The 26370-nt window shown below is 35.8% G+C and overlaps 1 protein-coding gene across 10 annotated transcripts in view; it reads left to right on the top strand.

The window, feature by feature from the left end:
- Positions 1-26370, top strand: part of ARPP21 (cAMP regulated phosphoprotein 21) — a 424506-nt gene that overhangs the window by 267907 nt on the left and 130229 nt on the right. Inside the window, exon 1 of one of the 10 annotated variants that reach the window (XM_074312645.2) lies at positions 905-1090. The exons of the other annotated variants lie outside the window; for them this stretch is intronic. The gene's annotated coding sequence lies outside the window, so the exon portion shown is untranslated. Of the gene's footprint in view, positions 1-904; positions 1091-26370 lie in introns of those variants that run through there. 10 annotated transcript variants of the gene reach the window in all.

The raw sequence follows: 26370 nt of genomic DNA, 5'->3' as shown, positions 1-26370 counted from the left end.
GTAAAATATTTTGGGTATAGAATAACTAACATCTTTCTAAGGTATTATAACTTGAAGCTCTGCCTTGTGATTTTTTTTTTCTTCATTTTCCTTTATAAACTTGGAGTCTAGGTCCAGAATTGTGGCAACTAAGTAAAGCAGGAAGTTTTGATTGAACTCAATAGAACATTTGAGTTGTTTGCTCTTCTTGCTTCAGATAAACATGATAGATTATGTTACTGAAGATTAAATACTTTAAAAATGTAGATAGCAGAGGCAGCACTGATAATTTTTGGAATGTAATGAGGGGGAAAATATCTTAATATTACAGTACATAAAACATAAGAAGCCATCTGTCTGCAGTGTTTGCATATATGCAGAACACTTGCCTTCTGGTACAACATGAGAATGGTCAGTCAGAACAGTCTCTGTTGTTCAGTTTCATATTAATAACATACTATAATCAGGTTATGTCTTTGTTCAGAGTGCAACTGATTAGGCAAATGCCTAACTGGTTTCAAACTTAATAAACATAAGAGAAAGTGAGAAGTTTTTATTAAGTGGGAAAGTGAGTCAGATAATTATTGTTCAATAAAGCTGTTAGAGCAATGTCCAAAGTTGTTCTGGATTTTGCCAATTTCTATCCAAAACAATAAAAACTACTAAGGGAAATACATCGCAAGGAGTTACTGTTATTTGTTGTTATTGTTTGTGTTTTCCACTCTGTACATCTAGAGGGGAAAGTAAACCACACTGGCTGTAATATTTCCCTTAGTGGTCATCTATCTACCTTTCTCAAGATTCTCAAGTCAGTAGGCATTCTCATCTGAATTCAATGTGTATTTTGTCCGTGGACAAGATAATAATAAGCTACATGAGTAGAGTGTGGAATGAGTCAGCCACTGAAGACAACAATACACAACGTAGCCAGAAATGAATATGATTGAATTCTCATTAGTATGGGGAGACAATTTAAAGTCCATAAGTTTGGAAACTGCAAATGAACCATTTGTATATAAGCTAGTTTAATTCTGATCTGCTTTGTGACAAGATCAGGAAAGAATATGGGGCTTAAAAATGATGTCGACACTGAAAGCCATTTCTTCAAATGGTAAGTACTGGCATCATTCTACCTGGTACCACAGGGTTGTAGCATGTTTAGAAATTTGTGAATCTCTAATCAGAAAAAGAATTGGCTTCCTTAAAAATGCATTATGTCACCTGTATAGTCCTGAACATATTTCGAATCAGTGATGATGAACTTATAAAATATGTACTTCTTGTCTTTAGACAAAGGATCTTTATTTTTTAGAAAATCTGTGGTTTCAGAGGCTCTGTATTTCTGCTGACTTTGCTTTCTTTTATTTTTAATTCTAACATTTAAAGTTAAATATGATAAATGATTTCCAGCAGAGATATAAATAAGTGCTGAAGAACTACTGAAGGTAAAAAAGAATATTAGTGAGATAAACTCGTATATGTGACTAGATTTGTTTGCTCCTGAGTGTTAGTTTCCTTTAAGGTGTATTAATGCCAAGTTCTAATAAATTGATATTGTTCAGTGACTCGGAGTCTTATAATTCAAATTAATTTTGCTCATTTTGGATTAAACTTGGCCCTGGTTGTTTGAAGTATTTATTACTTAAATTTACATCATAACCATTTTATTTCTGTGAGAATTAGATATGAGCTGAGATACAAAGTATTAAATTGTCTGTAATATGCTTGGTAAGGAATAAAGTGCTTGAGACAGAGAATCAAGTTCATTCAACAATTTTTAATGTTTGGTAGCATTGTTATCTGTGGTCTCAAAATCCTCTGTAGTCTGATGACATTTTCTTACGGCACAAAATGCCCATATAACATTTTGAATGTACCTTTCCCTAAATTACTGGGGCATATCTATGCCCTGGGCAGTAGTTATTCAGGTAAACTAAAAAGTGAATTAAAATAATTATTTTGGGCAATTGAAGGGATATTGAAAAACAAAAGGATTGACTAAAATATACCAAATTGACTCTCTACTTACAAATTGAATCCTTGGTATTATGTTATGTTCTTTTTTTTATAGCTGCCAGCATAGATCTTAGCATCGCCAGGTAGCGTTTGCTAATCACTGTCTACGGCCACACTAAATCAATATTTTAAATTCCTCTACGTACATTTCCCCAGGAAATTTCTTCTGGTTGTTTTTTATAACCCCCACTTAATAGACATGTCAATGCTACAGGTTATATAAGATTTTTCATAAGTTCTATAGTCAAGTGATATCTATTAGCATAAAATCACAATTAAATTGCTAAAGATTTAGTCCAAAATTGTCTCATTCAAAGTTCATATTCATAATTATTCCTTAGTCATAAATTCATACACTTTTAAAGTACTCTACAATTATTCCTTTTATCTAGCAACAGAAAATAATTTTCTCCAGATAAAGGGGACAGGGGCCCACTAATCATTATCCCTTTGAAAACCAGGCCTCTTACCACATTCTCATATTTCACACTACTTCAAAATGATACAGCAGTTCTTACATTAAAAATCCATTGTGGATAACACACAAAATATTAATATTCTGTTAATAAAATTGCTTCTCTAAATAATAACATTGGTTTTAAGATAAATAAAAATAAAATATGGTTTCAATTGAGAGGAAGAGTTCAAGATTTTTAACAGGAAAACAATTACGTCACTTCTTCTACCAAGTGTCGTGGCAAATTTTGTAGAGATTTATTTGGCCTGTTGTGCTTAACGTTTCTACACAGAATTGCATAACGTAATATACAGTCTTTTTTCTACAGATTTTTTTCATTGAGACATATTCACAAAGCTTATCTACCTAGATAAACCCAGTAATCAATCCCTGATACCCACACAAGCTAAGAAATAAGGTTTTGTAATAGGAAAATCCAGAAGAACTGAGGGACTTCTCAACCAGATTGAGTGCTGTAATTCTTACCTAATACGCATTCTTTTGCATTTGTATTATCGTCGGTTGCCTCTTTATTACACACTAAATACTTGAGATAAGAACGAGGACCATCTAATAGGGAAACGGAAGCCAGAGGAGTGGTGCTGATATATTTAGCAGATTTTCTTCTAATTGCCAAGATATAATACTTACTTTAGAACATTCTAGTGTATAGAATCATATCTTAAAGGGGAAAAAAATTCATGCATGTTGACATACTTTGATCTAGTCAAAATTTGAGAACCAACAATAGTTGAGGTAAAATGTTTCAAGGTCTTCAGAGAACAAAGTGGAAACATCAATTTCTAAAAGTTTGCTGGCCCTGGGAGTCCAACTAGAATACCTCTTGACATATAAATCGGAAGGCCCAGCTATTATCTAATTGTTTAGTAATCTGAGTTTCTTTCAGATGATCTCACCACTGTTACAGAAATCTAGAAGAATCAAGCTATGGCTCAACAGAGAGTGAAGGAAGGGCATGAAACTCAATGAAATTCGGGGACTAAACATAATTGTTTAACTTTTATTTGCTCATAACTCAATAAGAAAATAAAAAGCTATCAAATTGCTTTAACAGCTTTTATAAAAAGTTGTATAACAATGTTTCTAAAACCTCAAGGTGAAATCCTCATGTGAAGTTCTCTGCACTGACATGTTTTTCTTAGCACCATGCTAATTAATATGTATGTAACTTTGGTAGAAATTCCAGAATTGCTGGCATCTGACTTAATTTAATCATCAAAAAGCTGTTGGACAGAAAATATGTAGATTCCATATGAGTATGTGACAGAATCAAGATTTTGGCAGCATTTGCAAGCTTTAAATACTCATAAGGTGCTTCTTTAAAACACTTTTTTTTTTTTTAATGAGAGTGTTAAAAAAGCCTTTTGATGGGAAATATGGCACTTTATTTTCATTTTTTGGAGAAAGAAGATTAATATTTATAGTCAAATGATGACTATTTAAGCCATTGCAGCACATAGTTAGGTTAAAATTACTATTAAATTCCGTCAAATAAATTAATTGTCAGAACTTTGTAGTCATATCTATGATCTCATTTATTTTATGTGGATTATGAGAATGATCTAGCTAACACTTTTAAATTACATAGCTTTATGTTTGTTTATTTTAAATTTAATTAGATATGCTGATATTGAACGAATTTTAGAAAATTATCAAACATCTGTCATAGTACTCAAGATGAATTCAAAAGTCCCACTGCTAACAATTAGTTGGTATTAATGATTCTTCATTTGTTTCCACTCCGGTGCTGATTTAACTTTGGTCACAGCACATATTTCCTTTGTGAAGATTAAAATCTTACTCCACCCCTGAAGTTTCCACATAATCACTAACAGAATTCTGGAAGAATTAAATAATATAGCATGCAATCATATTGTGTGTTACATGCTGTTGCTATCTGCTTAAGCACAGTTAAGCACTCTTAACAACTGGATGCTTTAATTATTATAATTATTGTCCTCCTCCGGAACTATGAATGACTTAGTTTTCAATGATTTTGAATTATTTTCCAGTGTCAAGAGGTGAGAGAGCATACCTAGTTACATGTGAGAGAGTTTATATATTTAAAAAAAAAAAAAAAAATATATATATATATATATATATATATATATATATATATATATACACACACATATATATATGTACATGTATATATATGAATACATATTTTAGGAAAAGGATGTAAATATCCCTTCAAGAGGGATATTATTTTATCACACAGCTGATCATAATGTCTGCATTATTGGTCAGAAATTATGTGGGAAGCCGTGGTCAGGGACATGCTTTGAACTCAGTGGAACTTTGGATCAAAAGTCAGGTTAAAACTAACAGAGGGTTCGTATAGGTATGCTAGGAGCTAATGTTAGTGGGAGCAGGTAACTGGTGTTTGTAATGAAGGAAGTCTTCACTAAAGAGATACATGGTGCTCCGTGGAATTCTGCAGGTCCAAAAAAATGTACAAGATTTGAAATAAAAGCAAAGGTCTGGGAACACAAGGCCTAAATATGGTGGTGTATCCAAATCTCACTTCTCCAAAGCTTACCTCCATAAATATGCAATTTAGCCCCCGAACTACTAGTCCTGGTGTTTGGCTTCTAAGTCTGAATAAATAACGGATAGTGTGACTATGGCCAAGACTCTAAACCTCTCTGTGTTTCATGGTTTCTGCGGGTTAAATTGTGTAGTAACACCAGTCCAATCTAAAGAAATTACTAGTTATTTTAGCAATTTGGTTAATTTCTCATTGCTTCAATTTTCTCATTTATAAAGCAGGGTAAGGCCTACTTAAAGGATTGAAGCAGAAACAAGGTACCTGGTATAATTCTTAAAAAGAAACCATCATCTTTTCATATGCAAAACTTCAGAGAGAGATTTAACCTGATTATATATATACATATACATATATATGTATATATGTATACATGTATATATATATATACACATAAATGAGACAAATCTCCCTTTATTTTTTTTCTTTTAGTAATTGTCAACTTCTTTTGTTTCCACCCTATAAAAATTTGAATGGTTAAAATTGGAAACTAGCTTTACTCTTTCTGTGCCTACGAAATATCAAGGACCAAGCTAAGGCAGTAACGAATGCAGGAGGTGTGCATTGTATAAGAATAATGATGTTTACTAAGGCCATTATCTTCTGTCAGTCTCCAAGGGAAGGAGTAGCCCAGTTCAGATTTGTCTAAAAGAGGAGCATATATGTATTGTTTGTCCAAAACATTTTAATTGTGCAATTTCTATCATCTAAAAGAAGTGGCTACAGAACCGGACCGTTGACTAGAATGGGGTTGGAATGGATCCATGGACACTGGGTGAGAGCCAGTAAGCAGCAGATTTGGAGTGGATGGGAGATGGAAACAGTTTTCAACTTCCTCTGAGATCTGAAAGCAAGCAGAGCTTTGGGCTTGCTGATGGGCTCCCTGGCACCCCCACGGAGGTTCCCATTTCCTCTCTCTGAGCACCAGTGAGCTGTTTGGACTGGGCAGCTGATCTGGCCTCTGACCCTTCAGTATCTGTGCGTTAGTTTCACTGAAATGAATCATTTCTGCATCTGTGTGAAAATGACCACAGGATGGGGAAACTGCTCTCATAATTGGGGTTTAATTAGATGATTCCCCTAAAGGGCAATGGAGTACCGCGAGTGGTGTTCAGCGCAGAAGAGGGCGAGCCATGCAGAGCAGTAAATTATTCAGAGACTCGCACTTTATTTTTCAATTGTAATTTGAGGATCAGCCATTCTTCTCAGGGATAGCACAATCAGAAAGTTATCCAATGGAACTTCTCAGAAGGTACATGAGAATAAATGTGTAACCTTCGGTATTCTAATATTGGCTGAAACAAAAACAAGGAAAGCGTAGACAGATTATATATACAGAGGATGCCAAAAAAAAAAAAAAGTATACACATTTTAAGAAAGAAAAACTATTAAAATTGTAATACTCGATATACACATATACCAATAACGAAAGACAAATACAAGTCACATTTGACTTCTGCAGTTACAAGAGGTGCTCAAAGTGGTTACCATCAGCATCCAGACACTTCTGATTATGGTGAACTGCTGCTTGAGCAACATTGACCAAAGTATCCACTTGTATACATTGTTTTTTGGCATCCTGGTGTGTTTGTACATACATATATATCACACACACACATACATACATATGCATATACATACATACGTATGCATACATACATATACACATATATGTATATGTGTGTGTATATGTGTGTGTGTGTATATATATATATATATATATATATATATATATAAAATCAGCATAAGACACATGCTTAAATACAAGTCATTTAACTCACATTAAGAAAAAAATAATTTAGCCCCAAAGCATACTTCCCAATATATTTTTCTTTACTCTTCCTTAGCAATTCTTGTTTACATGTGGCAGATATTTAATCAGTTTCTTGAGTTAAAAATTGAGTTTTATATTGTTGATGGCATCTAATATTCAGGATTCAAAATCAGGATTCAGGATTCAAAATCAGCTCTAAGTAAAGTTTTAATTGTATTTGTTTCCCTCGAGTTTCCGCTTCAGTGAGTTTGACATTCACCTTTCTGAAAAAGAGAACAAAGAGATGCCATTATATGTAAATTGCAACTGAACTGGAGATTATTTTGGCTCTTACAAAGAAGTTTCTTCAGATCTCAGGCAATGGCTGGGGCTTCTACAGGAATAACAAGGCCCCTAAAATATTCTGCTTAAACTGAATACGTAGATCACTTTTCCATCTCCATGGAGAGGAGAGGAGAGGAGGCAAAGCCAAGTTCACAAATAATTTCCAAATCATTGGTACGTGGAACTGGAGACAACTCATGTTTACTGGATATATACCTTTAGCCACGGTGAAAGTGGTCCAGGATGCCGGGAAAGAATCTACTTCTCTGAAGGTCTGGGCAAATAGGCAGTGTTGGATGAGAAGGCTGGGGTGAGGGAGGTAGGGAGGGAGAAAGAATACAGATAAATTGGGGAATTCCAGACCCCTCTTCCTTCCTTCAGCAGAATAGCTTCAACTAACCTATAGGAGAGTAGCCCTTCTCCCTGTTATGAGGGCATAGTGATAGGATTTATCAGGGTTAAATGGCAAACCATTTAATCCACTCAGGACCATTGAAAACTGGATTAATGTTTTACCCCTATGTAAAAATAATGTAGTCCAAAAGGAAGGGATTCAGCTGATTAAGGATGGAGTGGGTTTGCTTACCTCCTACATTTTAAGATATGCTAAGTGTGGTTCTGATTGATTGAACTTCTATTTACCCATCTACTTCCCAAAGAAACCCAAAACCTGGCACCTTAATTTAGAGAGACGAGGTGCACATTCTTTTTTTCTCTGAGACCGTAATAGGCTTTCGGAACACATAGAAAGCAATAGATTCTGACACCGCTGGTATTCTCATCAGTAAGCCAGAAAAAAATGTATTCTGGACCACACCGTATCAAAGTAGAGGAATTTCTATGCATGCGAATTGAGGAGAACTGAGTTCTTGTCCACACAAGCAAGACTTGTCTTTGCATCAGATATCATGATTATTCTTTTGTTGATTTTTGTTTCTCAAATATTTATTGAGAGTTTCCTATGTGTCAGGTCACATGCTAAATATTTGGGAAATTGGCTGTGTAGGATTTTTAGGCATTTGGGAGAGATAAATGCATTTTAACAGTTTGAACAATGAATTGCATGATTGAGACTATGAGGAAACTCCAAAATGATAGATAGAGACAATATCTTGGATGATACAGCAATATGAATTAATTTTGACAAATGAGAAAAATATTTCTTTACCAGTAAAGTGAATTAGAAAACATGATAAGGAGTATGCCTAAAGAGTAGAAACCATATTGTTTCCAGAAAACAAACATGGAAGAATGAGCACCACTGGTAAATTGCTGGGGAAAACTTATGTTGTTGGTTAGACCACAAGCTAAAACTCAGTTGGGAAGCTCTCTAACAAGAGAAAGGATATCCTCTGATTAAGATGGATGTATATTGACTTGGGGTGAGCCAGTCATATTCTCTTTTTTATTTTCCCCATGTTCTCTTTTTTGATTTTATAAAATCACACAATGACAATATTACTAAAGCTGCAAGCAACTGATACAAATTTAACTGGAATTATGAACTACAAAGTTCAAATTCATATTAGATCACCCCAAAATATCTATTTAGAATTAAAAAGTAGATTTTTCTACAGGCAAATTATTCTTTGAGTTTGTTGTGAGATTCCACATTTGTGTCATAAGAAAGGAAACTACAATCATTTCAGGCTATTATCAAAGTCCTTAATAGATTAAAAAATAGCACGTGTGATGAGAAGGAGACAGGATACATATGGTTTTGTAGGGACACTTCAGAGGAGTTAGATTTGATCTGTAGGTTACCTGAAGGATGATTTTTTTTTTTTCCCCCAGAAAAGGATGCAGTTCTTTTCATTGGCAGAGATAAATATTTAGGTATTTGGAAGCAGAGCGATATCTGCATACATTGCCCCAGACCTGGTTCATATCTTGGCCTGAAACATGGAGAAAGAATCTGCTTTTAGAAGTTACCATAAAACAACAGGATTACACCAGATGATTGCTGAAATCTTTTCTGGTTTAATTTCTGTGATTCAATGGCCTTTTTTGTTTAATATTTATGGGTCAGTTTTATGTTGCATTGCCTATAAATTTGGGTTATACTTTTTATTTTCAGCCTTGAAAATAAACATTAATGCTACCAAATATGAGTGAAATGATTAGAAGGGAATTTTATCAAGAATAGTTGGCTAAGTAAAGAGCATATGGGGTCCCAGACCAGGGTTCAGATCCCACTCTGCAATTTAGTACATTTCTTAAGCTTTCTAAATTTCAGCTTCCTCATTTCTAAAATGGGATGGTTGTAAGATTTAAAAATGAAGTGCTTAGCCCAGTGCTTAGTATTATTTATTTATTGTTTCCCAGTGCTCACATTATTTTGCTTGCTCGTCCTTTGTTTCGTCCTTATCACAACCCTTGCTTGATGCCATAGGCCTCACACAAGTAAATCATCCTCTTAAGATCCCTCTCAATCGTGAGAATGTTTTCATGATGTGATGAGTATTTTGTTCACGCATAATTGGAGTTCATTTTCAGCCCAGCCATAGCGCACATGATAAGCACTTCCAAGCCAAGGATTCAGTGGACACCTAAAGTCCAGATGACTTTCTAGAAGATGCTCATCTGCGTAGATAGTAGGGTTTGACCTTTTATAAGCTTGGATGGGCAGTGGGAACCTTGAAAAAGAGATTTGGGCGTGGATAATTTATTATTCCGTGTGGACACCAAATTCCACACAGTATTTCATTAACTACTAGTGCTGACTCATGTGGGGTAAGATTGTGGCTCTGATGCCTATATTTACAAAGTTAACTAAGCTTCCTTCTAGATTTGTCTGGGTAAAGCGTAGAGAGTTTTCAGTCTTAGCACTCTTCCAGGAGCAATTTGCATCTTTGAGAACTAGAAATGATTTCAAATAAAGTTGTAATAGACTTATGATTTGTACACTTTGCAGATAAGCAATAATTATATCCAGCAGAAGGCCATTTGTATAATCAGAGATTTACCCAGCAGATCTAGCAAGAGAAGAAAGCTCTAAAATCAATTTTTCTAAAATCACCAGAAAACATTACCTCATTGTTTTGACCTGGCTGTGAAAATAGATTGGTTTTGATGTTTTTAAGAAAGGATGAGGTGATATCACTTGTGTTGTTGTTTATAGATTAGATCTTTGGGCTTAGGCAGGGATCAAACAATGTACACTGTTAGTCAAGGAATTCATGGCTGTGAGACGGAACCAGACCTGAAAATTTGAAAGCTTGATGTATTTTACTCCAAGTCTTGGTGAACTTACCTAATGTTTTGAATTGGTAGAAAGTCAACTTTTGGTTATTCCCGATGAAGTACACTGATAAACGGTAAGAAAAAAATCTAAATGAAAGGAATGTGATGATTTTCTGCACTTTTTAGGAAAGCTACCCAGTGGCCTTTTGTGGAGGAAACCTGTGCTTATTTCTGTATTGATTTGGTCATTAGTGCCATTTGTTGTGCTCTGCGGGAGTTCCTTCCCTTGGCTGGCTGGCTTCTTCTGCCCTCTGAACTACCTTGTTTCTCCAGGCAAAAATTCTTATCAGTATAGAAATTCAAGATTTCTGTATCCTGCTGTATCATTTGGTGAAGCCACAGGGACAGTGGTGATGATAAGGAAAAATCAGCATTCCTCTACAAATTCTGAATTTACCTTTGAATCAATTTTGATCAAGTGCAGCTTGTGGGGTTATTTTGGAAAAATAATCTGTTTTATTGTTTTGCAGCGTAAATATTAACTGATATTTATGAACTGCCTCTCATGTGAAAGGGACTCATGTGCCCATTTGATATCCCCACTGATGTGCTCTTGGCAGTGGTCACAGCCGTGGCAAAATTTCTGTTGCAGCATACTTGGGGATTCTTATCTAAGGAAAAAGAAAGATGTTTATTTCATCCTTCTTTTATTTTTTCCTTTGTAATATGATTTACACTGTAACATGCAAAAGCCATATGAAACACAGAGAATTAGATCTAATCTGGAGATCAGGATCAGGATGTGAGAATCAGGAGAGTGGAAGGATATGTGGTGGGGCCGTAACAAAAGGACGTGGGAATTCACTTTTGAAATCGGTACAGCATAGTTGGAAATTTGTGTGCAGGCCTTTCACATCTATGCCGTGGCTTCCATTTGGGGCAAGGATGGATTCTCAGCTCCTGATGTTACCTATCCTGGGGGCACCCTTTCTCCTACTGTCCCCATTGAAGGGCAATAGGCTTGAGGTCAAAGTGACTTAAGTTTGAATTCCTTCTCTGCCTCTCACCGGCCTGGCCAAGTTAATTAACCATTGTGAGTTTCAAATTTTTTTTTGTTACAAGATGTGGGCAAAAATACTTCCTTCACCAGTTATCGTGTGTCAAATACTTGCTGCATAATAGACATGTAATCTCCCTCCTTGCTTTCATTTAAAAGACTATTTATCCATTAAAACATTGAAACCTAGAAAAACATGTATAATGGAATTATGTATATATCAATACTTGGTTTAAAATGCTATGAGGTTGTAGTTAAGCGTCACAAGTATTTTATCTGTCCATGGGTTATTGAAAAGGAAAAAAAAAGAGACATAAAAGATTTGGGGGGATGGTGGGATTCTTTTGCATTGGGTTCTATAAGGTGTAGACAATACATATCACACAGTATAGGAAAAGAATTAAAAAAACAAACAAAAAAAACTACTTGACTTAAGGGACCCAATGGTTCACACTTGAGTAGAAATATTCAGAATAAGCAACTAAAAGAAAATGTTAATTTAAAAAAATTTGAGTAAATAAATGAAAAAAAAAAAAAAAGAAAGGTTTTGGAGATACCAGTTGAGTGATGAGTAGTTTAAAGAAAAACTGCCTTTTTTTTTTCTTTTTTTTTTCTAATAGGTTCACAAAGTTTGGGCTTTCAGAATCATGCTTAATGGCACTCTTTTGTGATTGTTTCTGGTGAAGGCATATTTTCTTGCTCTTCAAATATGTATTGTAAACTATCCCTCTGTTAGGATGGGGAAAAGTGCTACAGAGGCGGATTTATTTACAATCCGCCTCTTGTCCCACGAGGGAAGAACTAATGCCAGGTAGATAAACTGATTTTCAGCCTCCCTGCCAACACATATTTATGTAATATACTGAGATAGAGGATGAAATGATCAGTTTTTACTAATGTTTTCCCTCAAATTATCTTCTGGAAATCTTGAATTAGAATTAGCCAGTGTGAGCTTCTTCATAGACTGTTTCTCCTCAACTTGTTTTCTACCAAGCAAACCCCAGACACCTGGAACACACACACACACACACACACACACACACACACACACACACACACACACTCATTCTTTGCCTGTGCTTTCCATGTGTTTGGCACAGAGGGTGACGGTTGCTTTTGGCAGATGTACAGGATCAAAGCGGCCGTTTTAATCCTTCTACCCTCAGGGAGTCAGTTTCTCAGATAAAGGAAGTGGTGAGGTTAACAGAAGTTTCAGCCCTACCCTGAAACAAAAGTCAAGTGTACCAGTCGTAGGATAATAACCTGTTTATTCATGATTTGTCAAAGGTAGTACCTTTGTTACAATATTTGGACAAAGAAATTTAGGGACTGTGCTGAGTAAATGTTCTTTTTGTTTATTTATTAAATGTTTAAGTCCTATTTTGTGACTTGAAGCAAACAACCAAAATAATCTTAGTTGTTTCCTCATTTAGCTAATTAGAAGAAAGGGACATCTTAGCAATATTGTTTATAGGTAAATATAATGATGTATTTGATATTAATATATTTTACATTATATACAGAGAACATATTGCTCTAAATTTCCTATTTTGTCTATTCTATCGTATGAATTAGCTAGGTTTACTTAGATAAAGAAGAGATTACCTACAATTTTATTGTTGGGAATATATATACCTATTCTTTGATAAATATATATGTATATATTCATATATACATTTATAAATACATATATACATACACACATATTATATGTTATATATATATGTATATATATATATATATATATATATATATATATATATATATATTACATATACATTCTCAATCTGGTTATATTATAAAAAGAGTAATCCATTATTGTGAGGTCAGTGATGGGGGGCACCTAAGCTTGCTGCTTTTCTCCTTCATTTTCCCTCTGAATTCACTTATTTCTCTGCTAATAAGCAATATCCCATTAAGGACAGGGTTACAGAACAGAGTCAATGAAGAGAGGAAACTTGCATTTACACTTGTTCTCTGCCCATCAGCATTGATAAAATGGCAAGATAGAAATAGAGCGTAGGATGAGGAATTTATTGTTTCAAATGAGGAGTTAGGGATTTCAGGTTTTGATCCCATAGCTCTGCTCCAGTGACCAAAATGAACTATACTGTCTGTCTTATAAATGTCACTGGGTGATCGGGGACCATATTTTAACAAAATGAGCCATCCTTTTCCTTCAGTGAATGCTATTATAGAAGGAAGTAAATGTGAGTGAGTGAGTAGTCATCTCAAAGGGAAGTTTCGGACTCTGGCATTCTATCTTCTGTAGGGCCCATCCCTAAAGCTGGGGTTCTCAGATCTACACATGCATCAGAAATCAACGAGAGGGTTTTTCCCAATGCAGATTGCTGGACTCACCGCCAGAGTTTCTGAGTCAGCGGATCTGGGGTGAGGTCCAAGTATTTGCATTTCTGACAACTTTCCAAGTGATGCTAATGCTGCTGGTCCAGGGACCACACTTTGAGAACCATGGATCTAAAACATAAAACTCCTTGTCAGAATGTAGAATTGGCATGATTGATGTGTCCTAATGTGAAAGATTAAAGGAATACTGTACAATTTCAAAACAAACTTGGGAATGAATTTTAATTTACTTTAATTTAAAAATTATTTTTAAACATAGCATCTTAAACGAAGAGATGAGAATTGCAAATTCCACTAGACAGAAAGAGTTAGGAGCCTCCGTTTTGGATGATTACAGGAGGATGCAAGTTTCCCCTGCCCTTGTGTTCTAAGAGCTTCTAGTGTAGGATTCTAAAATCCATGGAGATAGAATAATTTGTAATCCACAAGCTTGGATATTCTAAGGGTCAAGAAAAATGTATATATAAAAATTGGTGAGCACTAGAGGTGAGCACTAATATCATGAACACAAAAACCTGTAGACATTGGTGTATTAACAGTTTTATTTATATTGCCTAAACTGGAAGCAAATTAAATGTCCTTCAAAAGGTGACTGGATACATAATGGTGCACCAAACAATGGAATCTTACTCAACAGTGAAAAAGATCCAACTATTAATGCAACAATTTGGTTGGGTCTCCACGGCATTATACTGAGTGAAAGAAGCCAATCTCAGATCATCACGGACTGTATGATCCTACTTATATATAACCTCAAAATGATAAGTCCGTAGTGCCATAGGAGGACAGATTTGTGATTGCCAGGAGATATGTCAAAGGGGTGGTGTGATTGTAAAGGGATAGCATGAGTTAGTTTGTTGGGGTGATGGAACTGGTGGTTACACAAACTTATACATGTGTTAATTTGCAGAACTTTACAGCTCCCCTCCCTCAAAAAGCCAAATTTACTATATGATAATTTCGTGTTATCATATAAATACGATCATTTAAATTTTGTTTGAATCAGAATAATACTGGATTTGTACAATTATATGAGGTTAAAATATCAATTTATTTATGTAAATAAAAATGCTTTATCGCAAGCAAAAGAAAAAAAAAATGGTCTGCAAGAGGAGTTTCCTTCATAAATGCTCCTAAAGTCATTTACTGCACCCAGAGATCCTAGCAAAAGTTTGGATTGGGAAAAATCTGCCTGGCACAGTTATTACCTGTGGCTCCTCTGGCACCCCTCTCCTAATTCACTATTTGTCCTTTTCCTTAGAATCCTTTTCTGTAAGCGTTGTCGCTTTCAAAATGAGTTTCAGGAGCAGATTTGTTCTTCTCATTCATACCAGCTGAAAAAAACTGTTGACAACTTTGAAACTGTCATCCAGATACCTACCACATATAGGCATTAGCTCTCAGAAATGGCCATTCACCCACAGCATGGACAGTCCAGTGATGGCTTCCTCAGAGTGTTGGAAGGAAGCCAAATCCATTTTGAAGTAGCAATACTTTTTAGAGACTAAGGTCTCTAGAAGTGTCTAGAAGTTCTGAGCCTCCAGAAATGTTAGCAGTTCAATTCTAGCCAGAGTTCTAAATAGTTAATATCAGTAGATATCTGTTGAATGGATGCATGTTTTGTTTTGTTTTTCTCAGTGAGAGGTAGTCCATCACTAATACATATACCGGGGGTGTCAAAAAAATGTATACAAGTGGACACTTTGGTCAATGTTGCTCAAGCAGTAGTTCACCATAATCAGAAGTGTCTGGACGCTGATGGTAACCACTTTGAGCACCTCTTGTAATTGCAGAAGTCTAACATGACTTGTATTCATCTTTTCTTATCAGTATACTCATATATTGAGTATTACAATTTTAATACAGTTTTTTCCTTTCTTAAAATGTGTGTATGTTTTTTTGGCATCCTCTGTATGATGCTATGTGTGAAGTACTCTGCTGAGTGCTTTACATATATGAACTTGTGTAATCCTCACAACCATTTGTGAAGTCGGGGCTCATATTATTTCCATTTTCAGATGAGGAAACTAGGCACAAAGACGCTTAGTAACATGCTCAGAATCTGTGGTGGAATCAGGCTTCCAGCCTTGGACATCTAACTTGAGTCCAAACAGTTAACAATTAATTATACACCTCTGTGTTCTTTTTTTTGTTGTGTTTTGGTTTTACCTATACTTTCTCCTTTTATGACAGATTGATATTTTTCTTAATGATACATTTCAGTTTACATACGATCCACCAACCCTGAGACAATTCATAAACTCTTATACAGAACTACCGTGTTTCCCCAAAAATAAGACCTAGCCAGACCATCAGCTCTAATGCGTCTTTTGGAGCAAAAATTAATATAAGACCCAGTCTTATTTTAATATAAGACTGGGTATAATATAATATAATATAATATAATATAATATAATATAATATAATATAATATCAGACCAGGTCTTATATTAATTTTTGCTCCAAAAGACGCATTAGAGCTGATGGTCTGGCTAGGTTTTATTTTCAGGGAAACACGGTAATCTTGTTACAGCAACTGGACAGTCCATACAGATTCTAGTGTTTGAACCAATCCCATGGGATGCCTCCCAGTGAAGTTCCCCATGGGGGCACATGTGTGGGTAGAATCACAGCTGTGGGCAGTGGGAGAGGGTCACGGAAATGCCGGGGGGATAGCTGAAGCACCGTGGGGCTATTGGAGTTGCGTACATGTTGGCAAACTCCACAATATGATGTCTTCTGTCTTATGTACTCTTAGATCTTAGAGGATTTGGAAGCTGCTCTCCTGTCGGTCAGGACTAAGTGCTTCTGGGTCAAATCTGAAGCTTGTTTAAGAGATCTCCCACTGGCCTTACGGAGTCTCTTTTTCCAACAACCTTGGATGAGCAGAGAAGATTTTGACTGGGGAATGTAAAGAAGACCACGTCTCCTCGCTCTTTCTCTGCTTCAGCTTGTGGAACAGACAGGGGAGATTAAAAAAAAAAAAAATGCAACCCAAATCTTAGAGAGGGTTTCCTTAGGTTCAGCACTAACTAGTTCCTTCTCTCTTTTTTTTTTTTTTTTTTAAGCAGTGGGCTGAGGTTACAACACCTTAGGGCCTGCCCTCTTCCTCAAAGAAATCTCCAAGGCTGAATCCTAGCATAGTAGTCAGGGTGAGACCTCATGAAATAGTCCTTCCCCAGATGGGGCAATTTTCTGACATGGACCAGAGGTCATACATGCGGTTTGTAATAGCAGGGTCTTTTGTAGCTCATTTACTTCTCAGTTTTAAGATTACCACAGAATCAAGCACTAAGTTTTTGGTTGTGGTGGTGGTGTATTTTTGTATTTTCTGGTTTTTTTTTGTTTTTTGTTTTTTTGTTTTTTTGTATTTTATTGGGACATCCAAGGCAACTTTGCTAATGAAAAGTAATTGCATATTTCTGGCTAACGGTAGCAGAAATGATACTACCTTATGATAAAAGATGTAGTTATTATGTGGTTTGGCATCTTTCTTGAATAAGTACCCATGATTTTATGTGTGGGTATTGCATTCACTCCTCATGAACATATACCAAACGCATAGATTGAAAAACATTATGGGAGACATTGGACAAAGAGAGCATGGGTTTTTGAGACCAACATTTGAATAATATCAGTGACATTTACCTTTCACAGGGGACCTATGCTTTCTGAACCTCAGGTTTCTTCCCTCTTTCTTTCTTCCCTTCTCCCTCCCTCCCTCCTTACTTTCTTCCCCTTTCTTCCCCTTTCTTTCTCTTTCTTCCTCTCTCTCTCTCTCTCTCTCTCTCTCTCTCTCTCTCTCTCTCTTTCTCCTCTCCTCTCTCTCCTTCCTTCCTTCCTTCCTCCCTTCCTTCCTTATATGTGTGAATGAGATTAGTGGTAGTGAGGGTTCAAAACACTATGTGTAAATTGTCCCTTGTGGCATTTGGCACATAATATGATACATGAAAACATGATAACTGTTATTTTTTTATAGTGTGGGTTAATGTATCTGTGTTTGAAGTTGAATTAAATGTGACAACTTGGGAATTTGTGATCATCATTATCTGAATACCAATTTTATGAATTACTTTAAAAAAACCCAATATGAAGTATCAATTTCCTTTGGCTACAAAGGATGCACCCAAGTTTCTTCTCTTAGTGACGTATCACTAAGTTTTGTGAGGAAATAAAGTAATGTAAACATGAGTTTAATTTCCAGCACAACTTAGAGGTAAATATGTGTCTATAATGCCACACTTCATGACTTTAAGTACCTGCCTTTTAGACAGGTTCTTTCTGAACTGACCCCTCTTTGGCCCCCAGGCTCTGGTGTGCATGACGAGACTTGTGCTGGGCTGAACTTCAAGAGTGAGTGTACAAATGTTATATACACTATGCATGGTGAGAGGCAGAGTATAGGCCAATCTCCTGCAGCTGGGAAGAGCAATTAGCAGCTTCATGAATTAGGGTCTTGTTTACACTGTTGTCCAAGATAATCATTTGTTTGTTTTAACTAAGATGCTGTATCTTCATCAAAGGCATCAGTCCTCATATTTAAATGATAAGGTCTTTGAATCTCATAAATAATGTTTGGATTTCACAGCAGGAACCCTGTTACAGCCCCTATTTTCTCTTCGCGGCTTTGGTAATCAAGACATGCATTACGTATAGCTTTCAAATTATTCTTCAAACAGTCATGAAAAAATTATGTGATCTATTCCAGCAACTTTTTTGACACAGATCTATTTTTAAAAATCCCTGTTAGATGAACTGCCAGCACATATGCATACATACATACATGTGCACAGACACACCCCACAATCACTTGCACCCACTTAGGTGAAATAAAATTTTACAAAATAAGGCATAGCCTTACCAAGAGTAATATATTCTAATTTTTATCTACTGTATTCTTTTTAATTCCCCTCCATCCATTCACTCCATTCTGTGTTCTGTTTATTTCATTTTAAAAATTCAAGTTACAACCAATGATTTGACTTCATGATTTACTAATAGGTCACCACCTAAACTCTGAAAAACATTGATCTACATATAAATTTACCTATGGTTCTATCTTCTCTCCTAGGACATATAGAAAGGAACATATCTGGCGTTACTGTCTTTTTGTTCTTCAGCTATGTGTTATCTTAATATAATGATCAAAACATATCAGTCTTTGCACAGAGTAAATGCTATTTCGTATCCTTCTAAGACAATAATCAAATCTAGTCACTTAATCAATACTTACTGATGAGTCAGATAAATTATTTTGGAAATCATGGATGTAAGTCATTATTAAACTATATCCGGTTTTCCCAGAAGAGGGATTTCTTGAATAAGGTCAGTATATTCCTGGAAAATGTTTGCAGATCTGAGTTGTGTTCTTTATGTAGCCACAGCACACAAGGTCAGTATTTTTTCTTACGGCATAAGCCTTGAAAACATGTTTTAAAATATGATAGAATTGATAGAAACAGTTAATATTTTAATTAATTGTAGAATTAGTACACTTTTCCTGATCAAGATGATTAGAAGACATTCATGGAATGCTTTTAGAAACATTAACTTCCTACTATGTTCTTGGTGGTTCCTAGAGACCCAGAGATAAGCAAAGCACAGTCTCTGTCACTGGGGAACTTACAGCCTGACTCTCAGATACCTCAGGACTCTGTGATAAGTGCTGAAATTGAGATGTGTGCCCTGGTAGAGGGCAACGTGAGCACAGAGGAGCAATACACCATGGAGAGTGGGGAGACAGCCAGGGATTTGTTAGGGAGGATGTGACTTCTGAATCTCATCTCCTTGGTTATTATATAGGTTTAAAGCAGTGATCCCTCACGTGTGGTAAAATGAGTTTCTTCTCCAAAGGAAGAATCCTTTGGAGAATGGAAGTGGCTGAGGTGTGGTCGTAACTGATGGTGGGACTTTCTGCTTTATAGGAAAAGTATTCTACTATTCGGGAGAAGCTTAGTCAAGAAACACATGGGTACATGATGACACCTACATGCGTAAAGATCCATGTAAGTTCTTGTAATAAAAACATCAGAGAGCTGTTTTGTGACAAGTGTCACAGGTGTGCATTGCACCATCTGCTGGCATAGGGAGAGTATGAGACACATTGCCAAGGGCCACGTCAGTGTTCTAGCCCTGACAAGCCTTTCTGGCATCATTCTCAGGGATTCTCAGGTTATGGACCTTGATTTACTTCGTTTTCCTTATTGACCAGGTTCAGTGCAAGAGGTAGTTTAATAAATAAGCATAAAGCACCACTTCTAAATGACCGAAGATTCATTTAAATGTTTACAATTCAATAGTTATTTTTCATTCCCCTAGGCGGACACAGCGGACTGCTCTATTCACACATTGGACAATGAACAGGATACCATCTATAAATAAATGGTGGGTCCCTCCACTAGAGGACCATTTGCTCTGCCACATCTGTGCTTGTTCTTGATGTCAGCTTCTGACTCTGGTCTGATTCTTCCAGATGTCTGAACTCTGCCTCTGTGCCCTTCCCCTGCATGCACACCCTAAATACACATCCCCACTGTAACCTTCCTCTTGCCCTCTCATCCCATCCTTGCCACTGGCAGTAGCTTGTGCCCTCCTTTCTGATCCCTGCTGTCCCATTCCTGGAAAAATGTCTGGAAAGACAGAGCCATACTTGGGCTCTCAGGGAGGGTTAGAGGGAGGTTGCTCCCAACTCTTCAGTGTGTGTAAACTACAGGGTAAGATCATGAAAAACTTTATTCTTAAAGTTCACTTCTTAATGGGTAATTGTCAGACTCAAACAGAGAATTAGTAACTGTTGACTGAGGACTTTGCGTAAATGTTTTTTTCTTTCTTATTTGAAGAATGTACCACTCTATTCATCTCCCTGGATGAGAGGGAGTTTTCTTTGAATCATAAATTATCTAATCAAACTTTTTCCCCTTGAAAACTAATGAATTACTCTATAAGGATTCCTTTGGAATTCACTATTTCGCATGCTTACTGAAAACCAGAGGAGATAAGTTCTTGGAAAGCTAAGTAACTCATTTTTAGCAGATTGTAATATTATTTTTTTTAAATTAAAGTTTATCGGGGTAACAGTTGTTAGTAAAATTACATAGATTTCAGGTGTACAATTCTGTAATACATTATCTGTATCTCACATTGTGTATTCACCACCTAGAGTCAGTTCTGCTTCCATCACCATATATTTGTTCCCCTTTACCCTCATGTACCACCCCCCCACCCCCCTTACCCTCTGGTAGCCCCTAAACTATTGTCTATGTCTATGAGTTTTTGTTCCTTCATTTGTTTGTCTTGTCTTTTGTTGTTTTCAGTTTTATATACTACATATCAGTGAAAACACATGGTTCTCTTATTTTTTCTGTCTGACTTATTTCGCTTAGCATTATAATCTCAGTAATCATCCATGTTGTTATAAATGGTATTTTATCTTTTTTATCGCCGAATAGTATTCCATTGTGTATAAATACCACAAGTTCTTTTTTCATTCATCTTTTGAAGGACATTTTGGTTGTTTCCATGTCTTGGCCACCATAAATAAACCTGCAATGAACATTGGAGCACATATGGATTTATGAATAAATGTTTTCAGATTTTTTGGGGGTAGATACCCTTGAGAGGGATTGCTGGGTCAGATAGTAATTCTATTCTTAATTTTTTGAGGAATCTCCACAATGCCTTCCATAGTGGCTGCACCAATCTGCATTCCCACCAACAGTGTATGAGGGTTCCTTTTTCTCCACAGCCTCTCCCACACTTGTTACTATTTGTGTTGTTGATGATAGCCATTCTAACTGGGGTGAGGTGATTTCTCACTGTGGTTTTTATTTGCATTTCTCTGATAATTAGTGATGTAGAGCATTTTTTCATGCCTATTTGCCATTTGTATGTCCTCTTTGGAGAAATGTATCTTCAGGTCCTCTGTCCATTTTTTTAATTGGGTTGTTTGTGTTTTGATTTGTTTTTCTTTGTATGTTTGTTTTGAGTTGTATGAATTCCTTGTATATTTTGGATATTAGCCCCTTATTTGAGGAGCTCTTGGCAAAAATCTTCTCCCATTCAGTTGGTTGCCTCTTTATTTTATCCATGGTTTCTTTTGCTGTGCAGAAGCTTTAAAGTTTGATATAGTCCCATTCATTTATTTCAGCTTTTACTTCCCTTGCCTTTGGAGTCAAATTCATAAAATACTCTTTGAACCCAAGGTCCATAAGTTTAGTACTTATGTTTTCTTCAATGCAGTTTATTGATTCAGGTCTTATGCTTAGGTCTTTGATTCATTTTGAATTAATTTTGGTACATGGTGACAGAAGTCCAGTTTCATGCTTTTGCAAGTGGCTTTCCAAATCTCCCAGCTCTTTATTGAAGAGGCTCTCTTTTCTTCATTGTGTATTTTTTGCTTCTTTGTCAAAAATTATCGGTCTATATTTATGTTGGTTTATTTCTGCGTTCTCAGTTCTATTCCATTGGTCTATGTGTCTGTTTTTCTGCCAATACTATGCTGTTTTGATTATTGTAGCCCTGTAGTACAAGCTAAAGTCAGGGAGTGTGATACCTCCAGTATTGTTCTTTTTTCTTAAGATTGCTTTGGCTATTTGGGGTCTTTTGTGGTTCCATACAAATCTGATGATTTTTTTGTTCTATTTCTTTAAAAAATGCCTTTGGGATTTTGATGCGGATTGCATTAAATCTGTATATTGTTTTGGGTAATATGGCCATTTTAACTATGTTGATTCTTCCAATCCATGAGCATGGAATGTCTTTCCATTTCTTTGTGTCTTCTTCAATTTCTTTTAAAAATGTCTTATAGTTTTTAGCGTATAGGTCTTTCACATCCTTGGTTAAGTTTATTCCTAGGTATTTTATTCTTTTTGCTGCAATTGCAAAAGGAATTATTTTGTATTTCTTTTTCTGAGATTTCATTGTTAGTATATAGGAATGCAATGGACTTTTGTACATTGATTTTGTGGCTGGCAACTTTACTGTATTTGTTTATTGTTTCTAATAGCTTTTTGGTGGAGTCTTTAGGGTTTTCTATATATAGCATCATGTCATCTGAAAAGAGTGACAATTTAACTCTTCATTCCCAATTTGGATGCCTTTTATTTCTTTCTCTTGCCTGATTGCTCTGGCGAGGACTTCTAACACTATGTTGAAAAGCACAGGTGATAGGGGACAGCCCTGTCATGTTCCTGAACATACAGCAAAAGGGCTTCAGTTTTCCACCATTAATTATGATATTAGCTGAGGGTTTGTCATATATGGCCTTTATTATGTTAGGTTTTTCCTTCTATACCTATTTTATTAAGTGTTTTAATCATAAATGGATGTTGTATCTTGTCAAACACTTTTTCTGCATCAATTGATATAATCATATGATTTCTGTCCTTTATTTCGTTCATGTGATCTATCACATTGATGGATTTGTGTATGTTGAACCATCCTTGTGTCCCTGGGATGAACCCCACTTGGTCGTGATGAATAATCTTTTTAATGCATTGTTGCATTCGACTTGCTAGAATTTATTTAGGATTTTTTCATCTGTATTCATCAGAGACATTGGTCTATAGTTCTCTTTTTTTGCTCTATCCTTACCAGGTTTTGGTATCAGGTAAGGATAATGTTGGCCTCATAAAATGAGTTAGGGAGTGTTGTCTCTTCTTCAATTTTTTGGAAGCATTTGAGTAGGACAGGTATTAGATCCTCTTTGAAGGTTTGGTAAAATTCACTAGTGAAACCATCTGGTCCCAGGCTTTTGCTTTTCGAAAAGTTTCAGATGATCCATTTAATTTCCTTTCTGGTGATCCATCTATTTAGATTTTCCAGTTCTTCGTGATTCAGCCTAGGAAGACTATGTTTCTAAGAACTTTTCCATTTCTTCTAGGTTATTGAATTTGGTGGCATATAGTCCTTCATAGTACTGTTGGATGATCCTTTGTATTTCTGTGGCATCCGTGATAACTTCCCCTCTTTCATTTCTGATTTTGTTTATTAATGTCTTTTCTCTTTTTATCTTAGTGAGTCTAGCCAAGGGTTTGTCAATTTTATAAATCTTTCAAAGAACCAGCTCTTTGTCACATTAATTTTTTCTATTGTCTTTTTGTTCTCTATTTCATTTAGTTCTACTTTGATTTTTTATTATTTCCTTTCTTCTGCTGACCTTGGGTTTCATTTGTTCTTCTTTTTCTAGTTCTTTAAGGTATAACATGAGGTTATTTATCTGGGATTTTTCTTGTTTCTTGTGATAGGTCTGTAATGATATAAATTTCCCTCTTAAAATTGCTTTTGCTGCATCCCAAAAATTTTGGTAGGATGTATTTTCATTCTCATTTGTTTCTATGTATCTTTTGATATCTCCTCTTATTTCTTCTTTGACCCAGTCGTTCTTTAAAAGTATGTTGTTTAATCTCCACATATTTGTGTTTTTTCCTGCTTTGTTTGCAGTTGATATCCAATTTCAAAGCCTTGTGATCAGAGAACAAGCTTGGTATGATTTCAATCTTCTTAAATTTGCTGAGGTGTGTTTTATGTCTCAAAATATGGTCTATCCTTGAGAATGTTCCACTTACACTAGAAAAAAATGTATAGTTTGATGTTCTAGGATGAAGTGCTCTATAAATGTCAATTATATCCATTTCATCTAATGTGTCATTTAGGGCTGCTATTTCTTTCTTTATTTTCTGTTTGGATGATCTATCCATAGCTGTCAATGATGTATTTACTATACATCATTGTGTTTTGGTCAATTTCTCCCTTTAGTTTTGTAAGTAGTTGCTTGGTATATTTCAGTGCTCCCTGATTGGGGGCATAAATATTGATGACTGTTATGTCTTCTTGTTGTATAATCCCCTTTATCATTATGACATGTCCATCTTTGTCTCTTGTTACCTCTTTTATCCCAAACTCTGTTTCATCTGATATCAGTATGGCTACACCTGATTTTCTTTGGATACCATTTGCTTGGAGTGTCAATTTCCACCCTTTTACTTTGAGTCTATGTTTGAGAGGTGTCTCTTGGAGGCAGCATATGGTTGGGTTTAGTTTTTTGATCCAATCTGCTACTCTGTGCCTTTTTATTGGTGAGTTCAGTCCATTTACATTTAGGGTGATTACTGATATGTGAAGATTTCCTATCATTCTATCTTTGGTTTTCTGGTAAGACTGTGTTTCCATTGTTTCTTTACCTTTTTATTGTCTATTATTTCTGTGTGGTGGTATTCTATGATTTTTCCCTCTGTTTCTTCTTTTATTACATTACATATTTCAGTTCTCGATTTTTTTTTTATGTAAAAGGAAGTTTTGATATTTAGAGTATTGCATTTTCTTCATCTTGCTTACGTTCTCCATTCCTATATTCCGGTTCAGGCCTTTACTCTCCCCACTTTTATGGTTTGGTTGCTGCAAATTATCCGTATTTATGCTGGTCTAATAGCTTCATTCAGTATTTCTTGTAGTGCACGTCATGTGTTAGAAAATTCCCTCAGTTTCTGTATGTCTGGAAAGGTCTTTATTCCTCTTTCATATCTAAAAGGATATCTTTGCTGGATATAGTATTCTTGGCTCATAGTTTCTCTCTTTGAATAGTTTGAATACTTGGTTCCACTCCCTCCTGGCTTGTAGAGTTTCTGCTGAAAAATATGATGATAATCTAGTGGACTTTCCTTTGTAAGTTAATGTCTTTTTTTTCCTGGCTGCCTTGAGGATTCTTTCTTTGTTGTTAATTTTTGACAGCTTCGATATAATGTGCCTTGGAGAAGGCCTCCTGGGGTTGAGGTAATTAGGTGTTCTGTTTGCTTCTGGGGTTCAAGGATCCAGTTCTTTCCACAGTTTGGGAAGTTCTCCTTGACTATTTGTTTGAATATACTCTCTGTTCCCTTCTCTCTTTCTTCTCCTTCTAGTAATCCCATTATTCTTATAGTGCTCTTTCTGATGGAGTCAGAAAGTTCTTGTAGAGTTCTTTCATTTCTTTTAAGTCTCAATTCTCTTTCTTCTTCCATCCGTGTCATTTTCAGATTTCTGTCTTCGATGTCACTGATTCTTTTCTCCATCTGGTCAACACTCCTACCTAAGCTGGCTATTTCATTCTTCATTTCTTTTACTGAGTTCTTAATCTCCAGAAGTTCTATTTGGTTCTTTTTTAAAATGTCAATCTCTTTGGTAAAATGTTCATGTTGTTCTTTGATTGTGTTTCTGAGTTCATTAAACTGCCTGTCTGTGTTTTCTTGCTTCTCGTTGAGTTTTTTAAGAACTGTAATCTTGAATTATCTGTCACTCACTTAAGTCACATATTTCCATGTCTTTAAGTTCATTTTCTGTAAACTTTTCATTTTCTTCCTGAGCTGTATTGTTACCTTTGTTATTCATGGCAATTAATGATTTATTATTTATCTTCCTAGACATCTACAGGAGTGGGTTCTGCAACAGGTTGATAGAAAGAGGTCTTTCTTTTGTTTTCCAGTAGATGTTGGTAGAAAGTTTTATTTTCTCCCCGACTGTAGCCTTTTATTCTCTCTCACACTGTAGTATTATATTTTCTCTGCATTATTCCGGCTTCTCACACAATGGGTGGATTCTCTGGAAGGTGGGCTTCTCTTCTGTGAATAGTTTGCCTGGGTCATAGGGTGCTGCCTCCGTGGGGGATGTGGAGA

This window comes from Rhinolophus sinicus, chromosome 5 (genome assembly GCF_057876585.1).
Source record: "Rhinolophus sinicus isolate RSI-liver-muscle chromosome 5, RSI-T2T, whole genome shotgun sequence".
Classification (NCBI taxonomy): domain Eukaryota; kingdom Metazoa; phylum Chordata; class Mammalia; order Chiroptera; family Rhinolophidae; genus Rhinolophus; species Rhinolophus sinicus.
Note: the sequence above shows the minus strand (reverse complement) of the source record. Positions and strands in the feature narration are given on the sequence as shown.